General features: G+C 32.8%; 1 long non-coding RNA gene and 1 other non-coding gene across 4 annotated transcripts; both read left to right on the top strand.

The window, feature by feature from the left end:
• The first annotated feature begins 5,866 nt into the window (after positions 1 to 5,866).
• On the top strand, positions 5,867 to 5,956 carry TRNAY-GUA (transfer RNA tyrosine (anticodon GUA)). Its single transcript is given in 2 exon segments — positions 5,867 to 5,903; positions 5,921 to 5,956. It is a non-coding gene; the product is annotated as a tRNA-Tyr (tRNA).
• Positions 5,957 to 11,315: 5,359 nt separating this feature from the next.
• On the top strand, positions 11,316 to 14,193 carry LOC105774718 (uncharacterized). Of its 3 annotated transcripts, none has more exons than XR_001127515.2 (4): positions 11,316 to 11,546; positions 11,716 to 12,003; positions 12,161 to 13,814; positions 13,899 to 14,193. It is a non-coding gene; the product is annotated as an uncharacterized LOC105774718 (long non-coding RNA). The 3 variants fall into 3 exon arrangements; XR_001127514.2 differs by having other exon boundaries at positions 11,316 to 12,003; positions 12,161 to 13,649; positions 13,757 to 13,814; XR_001127513.2 differs by having other exon boundaries at positions 11,316 to 12,003.

Raw genomic sequence — 14,193 nt, 5'->3', positions numbered from 1 at the left:
TATCGCCCAAAAATGAATGGTGCAGTGGAAGCGGCCAATTAGAATATCAAGAAAATTGTGGGGAAAATGACTGAGACTTATAAGGACTGGCATTAGAAATTACCATTTGCCCTCCTTGCTTATCAAACATCAATCAAGACTTCCACCAGTGCAACGCCTTTCTCCTTGGTTTATGGTATGGAGGCAGTATTACCTATCGAAGTTGAAATCCCTTCTTTCCGGGTGTTGGCTGAGCTAAAGTTTAATGAAGCAGAATGGGTCCAGTCTCGATACGATCAGTTGAACTTAATAGAGGGAAAAAGGCTAAAAGCTATCCAACACAGTCAGATGTATCAAAGGCGAATGATGTGGGCATGCAACAAAAAGGTTCGTCCAAGAGAATTCCACTAGGGGACCTAGTATTGAAAAAGATCATTCCTATACAAAAGGATTTTAGAGGAAAATGGATGCCAAATTGGGAAGGTCCATATGTTGTAAAGAAGGCCTTTTCCGGAGGAGCTTTAATCTTGAGTAAGATGGATGGTAAAAACTTGCCAAACCCTGTAAACTTAGATGCAGTCAAGAGGTACTTTACCTAAAAGGAGAAGGGATCAAGGTGAAAACCCGCAAAGGGCGCTTTGAGTCCTTAAAAACAAAAAAAAAAGGAAAGGAGAGGCCAAGGTCAAAACCCACAAAGGGCGCCTTGAGACCAAAGGAGATTTGGGTTGAAAACCCGAAAAGGGCGGCTTAAATTTTGATCAAAATGGGACATGGGGTTATCAGAGCAACTCAAAATTTTGATTGGGGCGTGTGGTGATCTTGCTATACCTGAATTAACAGGAAAATGGTATGTGACGTCTGGGGCATCGACAGAGTACTGTAGATCTACTAAACACATGTCAAACCTAGAATGGTCTTCAGAAAGTTTGTACAGAGAAGTTCAAGCTGCGATATCTGAGATACCTAGTCTTCATACTACTTATATTGAATTTGTTGTTCTTGGAATACTTTATTCTTTCCAAGATACTTGTTCTCAATCTATTCCTTTTCTATTTTTTTATCATCTTTTATTTTAATTTATTCATTTCGAGCTACACCCCAAATCAATTCATTTCTTATTCAGGATTATGATCTTTTTGCAAGCATGTTGCATTAGAATAATGATTAATGGACTAATAAAACTTTCACAAGGGAAGTTTTGCATACTACTTTAGAAGTTTCTAAATAATACAGTAATCTGAAACAAGACTATTGTTTAGAACACACCGAGTTTAAAGGTTGGAAATCTAAGAAAGAAAATCTAAGTTAAGACTATCCCTTCGAATTTTGTTGTCAAAACATTGATACAAAATGACAAGACGTCGTGTTGGTGACAAAGCTTAAACGAACAAGCAAGCAATGATCACCGAATAATAAGATAACTTCTTGGATAAGAGAATCTTCATTTGTGTATGAGCATTTGGTATGACTCCTTGGGAATGGTGTAAAGGACCAAAGAGCTTCACAATTTGTATCATTGATTTGCAATAGGAGACGATTGAGAAAAAAGCCATATTTTTCTACCCTTGGGTTACAGTGGGAGAAATATGATATAAATTTTGCGTCCCAGTGGATTGAACTTTGAAGTTTACAGTGTGGGGCAATCTGATTAAGTGTTTCTTTAGAGATGCCAGCCGAGCAAGAATGTGTTGTAGCACGTCAGTGATAAAACCTTAATAAACTTTGAGTAATGACAATCTAAGCGGGATCATTCTCGAAAAATTAAAATTCTGCATTCATTCAAATGTCATTCATACACGTCTAGTTAAGAGTATTTGATTCATTCTGACCATGACATCCTAATCACTAGGCATAATTAGGTTCATAAAATGGATTATACAGGTCATGTTCCCCAAAGAACAGATCGGTAAAACCACAAGTCTTATCCCCCTAAGGTTGCAGAGGAGCAGAATGAAGATACAAGCCTTATCTCCCTGAAGTTGCAGCAGAGCAGGCTGAAGACAGCGAATATTACTTCCCTAAAGTTGCAGTGGAACAGATTAAAGCTACAAATTATGGCGGATCTCATCTCCCTGAAGTTACAGCGGAGCAGATTGAAGCCAATAATCCTATCTCCTTGAAGTTGCAATGGAGCGGATTGAAGATGGCGAATCTTATCTCCTTGAAGTTGCAGCGGAGCAGATTGAAACCAATAATCCTATCTCCCTGAAGTTGCAGTGGTGCGGATTAAAACCACAGATCTTATCTCTCTGAAGTTATAGTAGAGCAGATCGCATCAAGTTTTATCTTCCTAAAGTTGCAATGGAGCAGACCAAATAAATCAATCTTATTTCCCTGAAGCTGCAGTGGAGTATATTAAAGCCAATAGTCTTATCTCCCTGAAGTTGCAGTGGAGCAGACTGAAGATATTAAATTTTGTTCTCTTGAAAAGCTACGAGTTACAAACCCTATCTCCCTGACGTTGCAGTGGAGTGGATCGAAGTGACAACTCCTATACCCTTGAAGACACAGTGTGTCGGAGTGAAGCTACTCACCAATAGAAGTTAAGACTCAATAAGACCGGGCAAATTTGGCCTTGTTAAAGTCTTTAATTCATTCCCGTTACACGACAATGAGCAAAGACGGGCAGTTTTACAAGCCCAAAATTTGCCCAGCCCATATGCAAATAAAACCAAGTAAAAAACAAATTTAAACTAAAAATAAATAAAGTCCAACAGACCAACAAACCCATTAGCCTATTACCCAACTAAACCCTACCCAAAAAAAAAAAGAAACCCTAAGCAGAAAAAAAAGCAGCCGCCGCCCCCAACAATGCCTTCAGCAACCTCCAGCACAGCATCCAACCGTCGCACGACTCGGAACTAGCCCTCCTCCATGCGCACCACGCCTTGCGCCACACCTCCACGTTTCTACCTGTAAAAGGATTAGCAGAGTCCAATAGCAACACAAACAGTGTAAAAGTAGGGAAAATAGGAAATTTCGGGCTATAATAAGGCCCCGAATTTATGTATTTGAGACACACGAATGAATCAAAAAAAAGGAGAGAAAAATCAATTCAAATACAAGCCATTTTCGAAGGTAGATGTTTTACCTTCTGTTTTTTTGTTTTTTTTTATTTTATTTATTTTTTTAATCGAAAACAAAAAGAAAAGGGTAAAGGTTGTACCTTTTTGGCGAGGGAGGTGCCGATTCCGATGAAAATCGGTGATTTTTAGGTCCGAGAGTCGAAAAAACCAAAAAAAATATTTTTAAAATTTTCCAGCCACCGCGGTCGGCGGCGCCTTGGCCGGCAACCGGCAGCCGCCACGATGGTGAGGCACCGGAGTCCTACCGAATTCTAGAAGGAAATGAGGGGCTTTGAGAGGATTTTTGAAGGTTTTTTTTCAGAAAGGAATAAAATGTTTTTTTTGACAAAAAAGTTGATTCATAAAGCTTATCAAAACGGCGTCGTTTTGATTTAAAGCACCAGACGCAAAACGGCGCCGTTTCAGGCCCTTGACCCACATGTTGACCCGACCCAAGGGGAGGACCTGCGCGTTTTGTCCCAAGGGTAAATTTGCGCAAATGGTCCTCTCTCTTTTGTGGCGTGTTCAAATAAGTTCTTTTCTTTTTAAAAATTTTGCCCTTTAATTTGTTTTTTGTTTTATTTTAGTCCATGTTGCAACACAGCGTTTTGGAGGGTTGGAATATTTCCAAATTAACCCTCCATGTCATTCGCGCATTGTACATTGGCCCTTCTTCTGTTTTATTTACATTATTCCCCGATTAATTTCGTTTTAGTTGCAATCTAATCTTTTTTTTTGTTTTTTTAATTAGTTTAATATTTTCATTAATATTAAGATTATTGTTGTTGTTATTATAATTATTATTATTACTACTTTCATTATTATTAATATTATTACTATTACTGCTATTATTGATAATATTATTTGTTTATATATTTTCCTATTATATATACATTACTTTACTTTATATGTATTATTGTTTTAAGTTACTTTTAAAATCTTATATGTATTTACCTTTTTATAATATACTACTATTAATATTGTTGAATTTATTTTATTCTACAATATATTTTCTCTAAATTCACTCATTACATATTTTTAGATTTGTATAAATATTTTTTACGTAATACTATTTATGTATACATCTTTCATATTAAATTGTTTTCATTATACATACATAATCTATTGTTAATTTCATATTATTATATAGATATTTTATTTCTTTCAAATATTTTAACATCTTTAATTCATTTCAACTTATTTTAATATTGTTAATTTATTTAAACTTATTTAAATATTTTAAATTACATATATTATATTTATTTCTTAAATTATGCTTAAATTTGTATATTTCGTTAGTGTTTATGTAAAATTGCTTGATTTTAATTAGTTTCTACTTATTAGCCGATATGGGTATTTACATGAGATTATTGTTGCTATGTGTATTACTTGCTTGTATTTATCTACCGTTCATTTGATTAATGTATAATTTATTTACAAATTATCCTTTCGTGTTGCATATTGTCATTTAATCACCTTACATTTTTCATTCAAGGATTTTTAAAATAAGACTCGGTATCCAAGATTCTCGAGAAGATTGTGCCCTAACTTATTGGGGCTCAATCTTCCTCGTTGAATTTAAGTAACCGAGTATTTCTTTTTAATTAAAGCAAAGATTCCAAGTTAAAGCTTATTTTCACGTTTCAAAATATTGTGTCCTAACTTATTGGATATAGCACTCTGTTATCTCGAGACGAGGTTTTTAAATAAAGGCAAACTCGTGTGCCGTCTTTGAAACTTCAAGGAGTCGCGCCCCAACTTACGGGGTTTTTGATTTCTTCATTGAAGCAAGAAGATTGAATTTTTAGTTTTTAAAATAATAAATTCCAATAAAGTTTTTTTAAAATGGGAATCGCTTTTTAATCTTTTCGAATTTTTGACGTTCAACTTTAAGACACTAATTAATCAACTAGGTACTAATTTTGGGCGTTACGATGGTGCTATTCCTTCCTCGTACGTAACTTACTCCCAAACCTGTTTTCTGAATTTCGTGGACCAAAATCGTTGTTTTGATAAAATCAAGTTGTTTATTAAAAACAACCATTCCTCACGGTGTCTCAATCACACCTCATCAAAAAGGTTGGTGGCGACTCCATTTTCGTTTTAAAAGTCGACCCTGTTTTTTTCAAAATAAATAGGGATATTTTGATAATTTACCTTTTAAAATGCAAAAGCTAAAAACACTAAAATCCAGTTTTTGTGTTTGGGTGAAAAAATATTTTTCCACTACAATTTCAACCCCAAAAGCTAAGTGTTTGACATTGTTGTTTGGGGGTTAAAACCCCAAACAACAATGTCAAATGAGGTTTATTTAGGATACGGACAACTTAAAGTCGGGTGAAAATAAGTAAAACAACTTGATTGACATATGGAAAGTGAAGATAAGCAAGATCGACTTTGTGTCCTTGGTCTTCATAATTTTTATTTTACATTTTTACATTTTTCTTGTTTTTGAATTTTAAAGGAATTTTAATTTTTAATAACTTTTTAAAATTTTATTAAAAATATGAAAATTATTATTTATTAAAATTTTATGTTTTTTTAAAGAGTAATGATCAAATTGATAAAAAATATAAATGTTGAGGGCTATAAATTTTCTTTTGTGTTTTTATAATTACCACAACTAAGAAAATTGGACGAAAATTAATGAAAGATAAATATTAAAAAAAACTCAATGTTTTGAAATTAAAATAGGGAGTACATTTTAGAAATTAAAAGAGTAGAAAGATGCCCGACAATTTAAGCCTTTTAAATCCTCCTTTGAATGTTAAGCATCAATAAAACATCAATAAAAATTTTAATTGTCCACCAATAACATCTCTCCGACCTTAGCTCAGTTGGTAGAGCGGAGGACTGTAGTGTGTAAATTCATTGTAATCCTTAGGTCACTGGTTCGAATCCGGTAGGTCGGATGTTTTGCTTTTTCTTAATGTTTTTCGATGGGCACGATAATTTTTCCCTTTCCCTTCCATTTCCTAATACATTGGGCATAAAATTAATTTGGAGAATGAGTAATTAAATATCAGAAAATTAATTATTTCTTCAATTATTGGATTTGAAATGCCTTATTTATTACCGAAGAAAAAACACCTAATTTACCTTTTAATTTTCTCACTTTTATAGTAATTACCATATTTTTGTTTTCAATTTAATTTCACTTGCTAAAGCGGAGGACCACAGATTTTGGGGACTATGTGCCCAAAATAACATAATCTTATAACCCCTGGACTAATGAAATTTCATTTATTATTTCCCTCTCTTTTTGTTTCGCACGGTTGAAGACGAAAGAATGGATAATGGCTTTTTTATTTCTTATGTTTTATGTTTCTTTTAATTAAATAAATGTATGCTTTTTTAATATTGTTAACCTCATTCCTTACCAAACCCTCCACTATACTTGTAGAAGCCCAATTTCACCCGGGCCCTACCAGCAAAACAAATTTCAGCCCAAATGGCCCAGTTACATTACAAAATTAATTGGACCAGCCCAAATACAGCCCCAACCCAATGAAAAACTAGGGTTTCAGAACCCTAGTTTCCCCCATGTGCGCCGTACACCTCTGCAGTACCCACTCTTCTGCCACCGCCGTTCGCTACGTCCCATCCGTACCTGCCTCTAACGTCGCGCCGCTCGTCCATCACCCTGCAAACACGCAACACAAGCAGAAGCAGAAGGAGACAAGACCAAAATTTTATTTTTCTTTTGGCTATAAAGCCGATTTGTAAGAAACGAAAAAGGGGGAATCGGTTTTAAAAAACCGATCTTTGCATCTGTAAAAAGGTCTCTTTTTCACAAATATTCAGCAAATAAAATACAACATTTTCAAGAAGATATATTTTCTGTTTAGGTATTTACTTAGGTTGTTTACTCCTATTTTTTATTTTTTTTTCTATTTTATATACGAAAACAAAAAGAAAAGGGAAAAAGGAACTCACCGGGAGTCGCTCAGTCTTCTCGCCATCGGAGACTCCTTCTCCGGTGACGGAACCGATTGAAGAGAGGCATAACGGCCTTTTCCCCTTTATTTTCGGTTGTTTTGAGGCTAGATCCGGGCTCAGGGAGTCGAGATCTAGAAAATAAGTTTTTTGCCTTGCCACCCACTGCGCGGCGACGCCGACGCCGACGCCGGGCGACCGAGTCCCAAGACGGTGGCCATTGGCCGAGCCAAGATCGAGGGAGGGGACTAGAGAGAGTTTAGAGAATTTTTTTAATGAATGGATGAAAATGAAAATTTTAAAAAATTTTGACTTAAATAGGGCCCATGAAGCGGCGTAGTTTTGAGCTTCAAGACCAATAGCCAAAAGCAGTCGTTTAGCCCTTTAACTCACAAGATCGACCGACCCGCGACCTGTGGTCCGCGTGTTTTTGTCTTGGTGGGTTATTTACGTCTGGATCCTTCCGCTTTTGAAGCGTTGCAATTTGCCCTTTTCGTTATTTTCTTTTATTTTTAATTTAGCCCCAGATTTTTATTTTGGTTTCATTTTGGTCCACTGCAGCACTGCCTTTTGGGGCTATGGTCTATTTACTATTTTAGTCCCCCTTCTTTCGGCGAATGTCACAATTTAGTCCTTTTCGTTTTTTATTTTAAATTCACCCAATATTTTCATTTTTATTTCGATTTAGTCCTCATTTTAGCACTTTTATTATTTAAGTTTATTATTATTATTATTATTATTATTATTATTATTAGTGTTATCATTATTATTACTATTATTATACTAATATAATTGCTTCTATATATATATGTATATATGTGCCTATATGTACGTTTATTTTTATATATATACTATAGTTTATATATGTATGTATTTACATTCATATATACATTCTTACATGTATTCTCTTTTATTTGCATAAATATATATATATATATATATATATATATATATATTTTACATATCCTTTATACTTCTAAAATATGTATTTTGTATATACTCTTTATATTTTATGTATTCCATAACTTTTTATATACATATATACATTCACTTACTTTATGATTTATAACTTAAATATGTTTATATATATACATGAACATTTTATTTCCTACTATTTGTATTGTTATTGTTATACTATTTGATATTTATTTATTTATTTATTTATTTATTTATTCATGTATTCGTTATTATTTTTAGGAAATGCTTTAATTATCTCATATCTTGGATTTGTTATTTTATGTATTTTATTTCTTTTGATTATTGCTTATATTAGTTTTACTTGTATTATCATTATCATTGTGTTATGCATGTTAATATTGCATTTATTCCTCCATTTTATGTTAAGTTAATTTTATTTCATATGGTTTTTAAATAAAACCAAATCTCGTATTTAGATTCGAGAAGGTCGTACCGTAACTTATTGGGTTTCGATTTTCATAATAAATCTAAATACACGAATCTTTTCAAACTCAAGTTTTAAACAATCTCGGGAATTAAGAAAAGATTGTGTCCTAACTTACTGGGCATGATCTATTTTCTAAACTCGAGATAATTAAACATCTTTTAAATAAGTAAATTTTGACATTCATTCGCATATCGGGAATTCGAGACATTGTGTCCTAACTTACTGGATACGATACTTTCTTTCTCGATTAATGTGGAACGCGCCCCATTTCCCAAAATTTTCAACATTTTATTACAAGGATCGTATTTTTAAATTTCTTTAAAGTTTTCAGTTTTTCGACACTAAGACATTAAGTAATCAACTAGGTACCAATTTTGGGCGTATCGAGGGTGCTAATCCTTCCTCGTGCGTAACCGACTCCCGAACCCATTCTTCTGAATTTCGTGGACCAAACTTGTTGTTTTAATAAAATCAAACCGTTTATTAAAAACAACCACTTTTCGAGGTGATCCAATCACACCTCATAAAAAAGGATTGGTGGCGACTTCCGTTTCATTTTTCAAAATTCAAGTCGACCCCGTTTTCATCAAAAAATGGTGTCAACAATACTTACCTAATGCCTTAATTGCCATTTTAAGCCCTAATTATTTATTATTTCCTCTTCTACCTATAACAATCTATAATAATCAACTTTTACCACTTTTACAATTTACTCTTCATACTTTAATTCCTAACCGATCAATAAAATTATTGGGCCAAAAATCACTATATTATTTACTAACTCGATCATTAGAATACGGGATCTCGAAACCGCCGTTTTCGATTCCACTGGAAAATATGTTGTTATAGGAATTGACAATTGTTGTTTTTGCTTTGAAAATTTGGCGGCATTACTTATACGGCGAGAATGTCACATGTTTACTTATCACAAAAGTTTAAAGTATCTAATGACTCAGAAAGAATTGAACTTGAGACAGCGCATATGGCTTAAACTGTTGAAAGATTACGATCTAGTCATTGATTACCACCCTGGTAAAGCTAAGGTGGTAATTTATACTTTGAGCTAGAAATCTATGTTTGTGTTGAGAGATATGAATGTTAGTTTGAGGCGTGATGGTTCTATTCTAGTTGAGTTAAAGGCTAAACCATTATTCCTGTAGAGAATTCGGGAGTTCGCTACACCAAAATAGGCTTTTAACGGCATTTTTAGCGGCGTTTGGATAAAAAAACACCGCTAAAAATCAAGCATTAGCGGCGCTTTCCAAAAAATGCCTCTAAAGATCGAGCATTAGCGGCGCTTTCCAAAAAACGCCGCTAAAGATCGAGCATTAGCGGTGCTTTTTGGAAAACGCCGCTACGCCGCTAAAAATTAGCATTAGCGGCATTTTCCAAAAAGCGCCTCGAAAAACCTAAGCCCAACGACACTGTGTTCTGAGGTTTTGGGGTTTTTAGCGGCGTTTTTGAAAAAGCGCCGCTAATGCTCGGTGCTTTAGCGGCGTTTTCGAAAAAGCGCCACTAATGCTCGGGGCTTTAGCGGCGTTTTCGAAAAAGCGCCGCTAATGCTCGAGGCTTTAGCGGCGTTTTTGGAAAAGCGTCGCTAATGCTTAGGCTTTAGCGGTGTTTTTGAAGAAGCGCCGCTAATGTTCTAGCAATGCTTTATCTCTAGAGATAGTATTAATTTTAAAATATTGAATTAATTATCATTATAGTTTAGGATTTATGGTTTAGGGTTTAAGATTTAAGAGTTACTATTTTAAGGTTTAGGGATTATGTGTTTAGGGATTATGGATTATGGATTATGGTTTATGGTTTATGGTTTAAGGGTTGGGGTTTAGGTTTTATGGGTTTAGCGTTTAGGAGATTAGAGTTAGGGGTTTAGGGTTTAGATTAATTAATATTTTTTAATTTATAAATTAAATAATTTCTTATATAATTGTAAAAGAGATAATATTAATTTATTAGTATGTTAGAAATTTTAATTTTTTTATCTTTGACATATTTATTTTATAATATTATTATTAATAATCTAATTGATAACTATTTGTTGATGATGTGAACATCGTTAAGGTTGATTTTGTGATTCTTCTTTTTTAGACAAATTAGGTAGCAATAATCTTAAGAGTGTGATATATTTTATTATTGCATCTAACACTTGTTGGTAAATTATTCAAAACATACAAATTATTAATTACTTATTATATTCTCCAACGAGTTAAGACAAGTGTTTATATATACTAGATTTTAGGTACCTTGCACTTAAATATACATATATTTTTTTATCGATAAAATTTTTTTAGATCATGTAAGTAATAATTATTAAAATAATTAAAACATATAATATTCAAAAATAAATATTTTAAAATCATAAATTATATAACATTCAAAAATAAATAATTTGAAATCAAAATTTAAGTAATTGAAGTTATATATGTTTAAAAGATGGACATGTATGTAAAATCGACATAAATAAATTAGTTACATTATCAATGTATTAAGTAATCAATATTAATTTAAGATATTTAATATATTGCTTATCAATGTTAATAATATTATATTTTTAAATGGTACGGAAATGACAATATTTAAGTATTGAATATTATTTATATTGATAAATCTTAATCATAATTATATGTAACCATGGTACTAATAAACTAATAATTAATCTAAAATATTTATTATTAATATTTAATTATATAAGAAATTCAAAATATTTATATTGATAAATTTTATTGTTTGATTTTAAAAAATTGATAAATAAATAAAATCACTTAACTAATAATTTTAACAGATAAAATAAATAATTTTTAACAAAATAAAATAACGTCGTTTTGTTTAAAATAAAATAATTTTTTGTGACGTATTTCATAAAAACACCACAAAATTATTTTACTTAAAAAAAAATTTGGCGCTCATTTTTCCAAGTAGTGGAGATGTTAACTTCACCTCAAGGACAGAAACAGAACCCCCCAAAAGCCGTGCAAAAAGTCCCACCTAGTGAATCACATAAAGATTTGTGGCTTAGATCTTCGTCGCTTAAGAAGCCACCGGAGCCGTTGCGTCGTGTGGTGGCAGAATCTCTTTCGTCTTCTTCGCTTGCGGCTGTGGCTGAAGGAGTTAGCTCGCATCATCAAGGGGGCCCTTGATTTTATTTTATTTTTCCAGTATTTTTCCTCTTTATTTTCTTCGCTTCATTTTCTTTGAGATTTTGTTTTGTTTTTCCAGTATTTTTCCTCTTTATTTTGGTTTTAATTTTTTTTCATATTTGAAGAATCTTCGATTGTTTTCTATAGACTCATTTCTTGATCGGAGTTTGGCTTTAATTTATGTCAGTTTGAATGTCTCAGCAGTACTGACAGCGGCTTGTGGTTTTCCACAATTTTACCTCTAATTGAAGGCACGTATATAGTTAAAACTATATAATCAGACCATATACAATTAGTCATTGAAATTTTGAAGAAAAAAACAAACAAACGTGGCTTCATGTCATTCCCTTCTCTCCGTGGCTCCATTTGTCCAGAGATTTGAGGAGGAAGGAGCCTTGGTTTCGGGTCAATCAAAGAAGAACTGTCGTTAGGGCATCGAATTGGTTCGATCAAAAGTCTCCCTATGAAACTCTTGGTAATTGTTTTAGCCCTTATCCGCTATTAGCTCGATGAGAAAAGCGCCGTTCTTTTTATCATTTGGTTACATTCCAGAAATCAAAATACTTCTAACAATTTCTTTTTCTGGGTCTACTAATTGTAATTATATTGGAACTTTGATTTCTAAACAACAGAGTTAGAAAGGGATGCTGATGAAGAACAGATAAAGATTTCATATAGACGTTTGGCCAAATTCTATCATCCTGATGGTATGCGTCCCTTTAAAGTTTCATAAGTGAAATATGTGTTCTTACTAACTTGATTTTGTTTTCTTCCATCTTTTGGGCATTGGTGTTGTGATTGAGAATGAAAATTTTGCGTTGGAATATTTGGAGGCTGGGCAAATTAAATGTAGGTCTTTAAATAAAGTGAATAGAAGTTTAAAAAATAGAAATGGTTTATACTAAACTCTGTTTTATTGATTACTGTTGAGGGTTATAAAATGAGCTGAACAACAAGGAACATCAAGGGTTTAACTTTTAAGTAGCGGGATTAAGGTAATATCGTAAGAGTTTAATTGCCCTTGAAGGTGGCTTTTGCTTAGAAACAAAAATAAATAGTTCTGATGTTCTAAAAGGTTAGAGAGTTTGGCCTTCAGATAATTTTGTATGGCTTGCAGTTTCAGCTAATGGGCTTTCAGGTGGAATTGAACTATTTGAAATATTAGGAGTTTTTGGTTGGTAAGAAAGGTGACTTGTGATTTTACATGTTGCCGGGAGAACTGTTTTGCAAACTTTTTGGTAGAGATGAAATCATTGATCTCAATTGTTTCACGCTTGTTTGTGATGATTTCTGTCTTATCTTCCAACAATTCCCGAAAAGGCTTTTGTATTTAGCTTTGGTGTCATTCTTTGCTTTGTTCATGAGCACTGCTTAGCTTATTAAATTAGATCCATTGTCTTTGTTTGGTCTTGTATTAACCATCCATTGAATCATAATGGTTGAATCTCTTGAGTGTGATTATCTATAAGAAGTATTAGAAGAAACATATTAATAAAAAAGCTCACAAGGTTAAAGTTTACAGAAAGTTATTCCACTTAAGAGGTAGATTGATCTCTAAAATAAATATTATTTTTCCATCTGTCTGCTAGGCTAGTTACAGAACTGCTGAATTCTGGATTGAAATCCATTTCTTTAAAGAACTGCTAGAATGATGTCCCTTGAAAGTGCTTGATTAATTTTGCTATTTATGTCTGATTCTTGCTAATATTTGTGATTCCAGCTGGCATTGATAACCGTAAGTAGTAGATCTTCATAAGCATTGGTTAATTCACAAAAGACTTGCACTGCTTGAGTATATGAGGTTCCTATAAGTGAAATAAAAAATAGTATAACTATCTCAAAGTTTTAAGTGTCTATGACGTGTTTGATATTTCATATCAAAATACACATCCATAGCGTAGCCCTTTTAATTAATGGATTTTATTTGTGGAAGTTTTCCTATGAATAGTAAGATGGTTTTCTTAACTACATAACAATTTTGGGGGACGAAACTGGGGACAGAACTGCTTTCTTAACAATTTTAGTAGTTTTTTTTTTTTCTATAATCTTTGCAAGAGCTGTCAAGGATGACAATGTTACGAAATCTCCGTGCAGGAGGCAGAGTTGTTGACAAATATCACAGTAATTTTTGTCTTTTTACATTTCAAATAAAACCATTTTTATTTTATTTTATACATGTTGATATTTGAACTCATTAGCATCCATTTCTTCATCTTCATTTCTTGAAGCATCAGAGGTTTCTTGAAGCTTTAAGGTTGTATGGTCGTGGCTGGCGCCAAATAGAAGGTAAGTGCACAATGAGTTGAATTGATTTACTTATCTTTGCCATGTTCACTATGGTTTGAACAGTTTACTCTTATTTTCATGCAGAGCATGTAGGCACCAAATCTGCTGTTCAAATTTGAAGCCATGCTCAAAGGTTTTTCTCTAAGGCTCATTGCTTTGAGTTCATTACAAGATTTCCTTGATTAAGTAAATGTATTATATCTTTTATTACCAAGATTTACTTGATTAAGAAAATGCATTGTATTTTTTATTACCTTGCAATGTGTATAGTCATAGGCAGGTTCAACTAGTCAGTCTGCTTCTCATATGTATTATTTATTTTAGTTTTGATTCTAAGTTTTTATTTTTACTTTAATATTTACGACAACTTGAGTTCTAA

This window comes from Gossypium raimondii, chromosome 6 (genome assembly GCF_025698545.1).
Source record: "Gossypium raimondii isolate GPD5lz chromosome 6, ASM2569854v1, whole genome shotgun sequence".
Taxonomy (NCBI): domain Eukaryota; kingdom Viridiplantae; phylum Streptophyta; class Magnoliopsida; order Malvales; family Malvaceae; genus Gossypium; species Gossypium raimondii.
The sequence above is the reverse complement of the archived record's forward strand: the minus strand, read 5'-3'. Positions and strand labels throughout refer to the sequence as shown.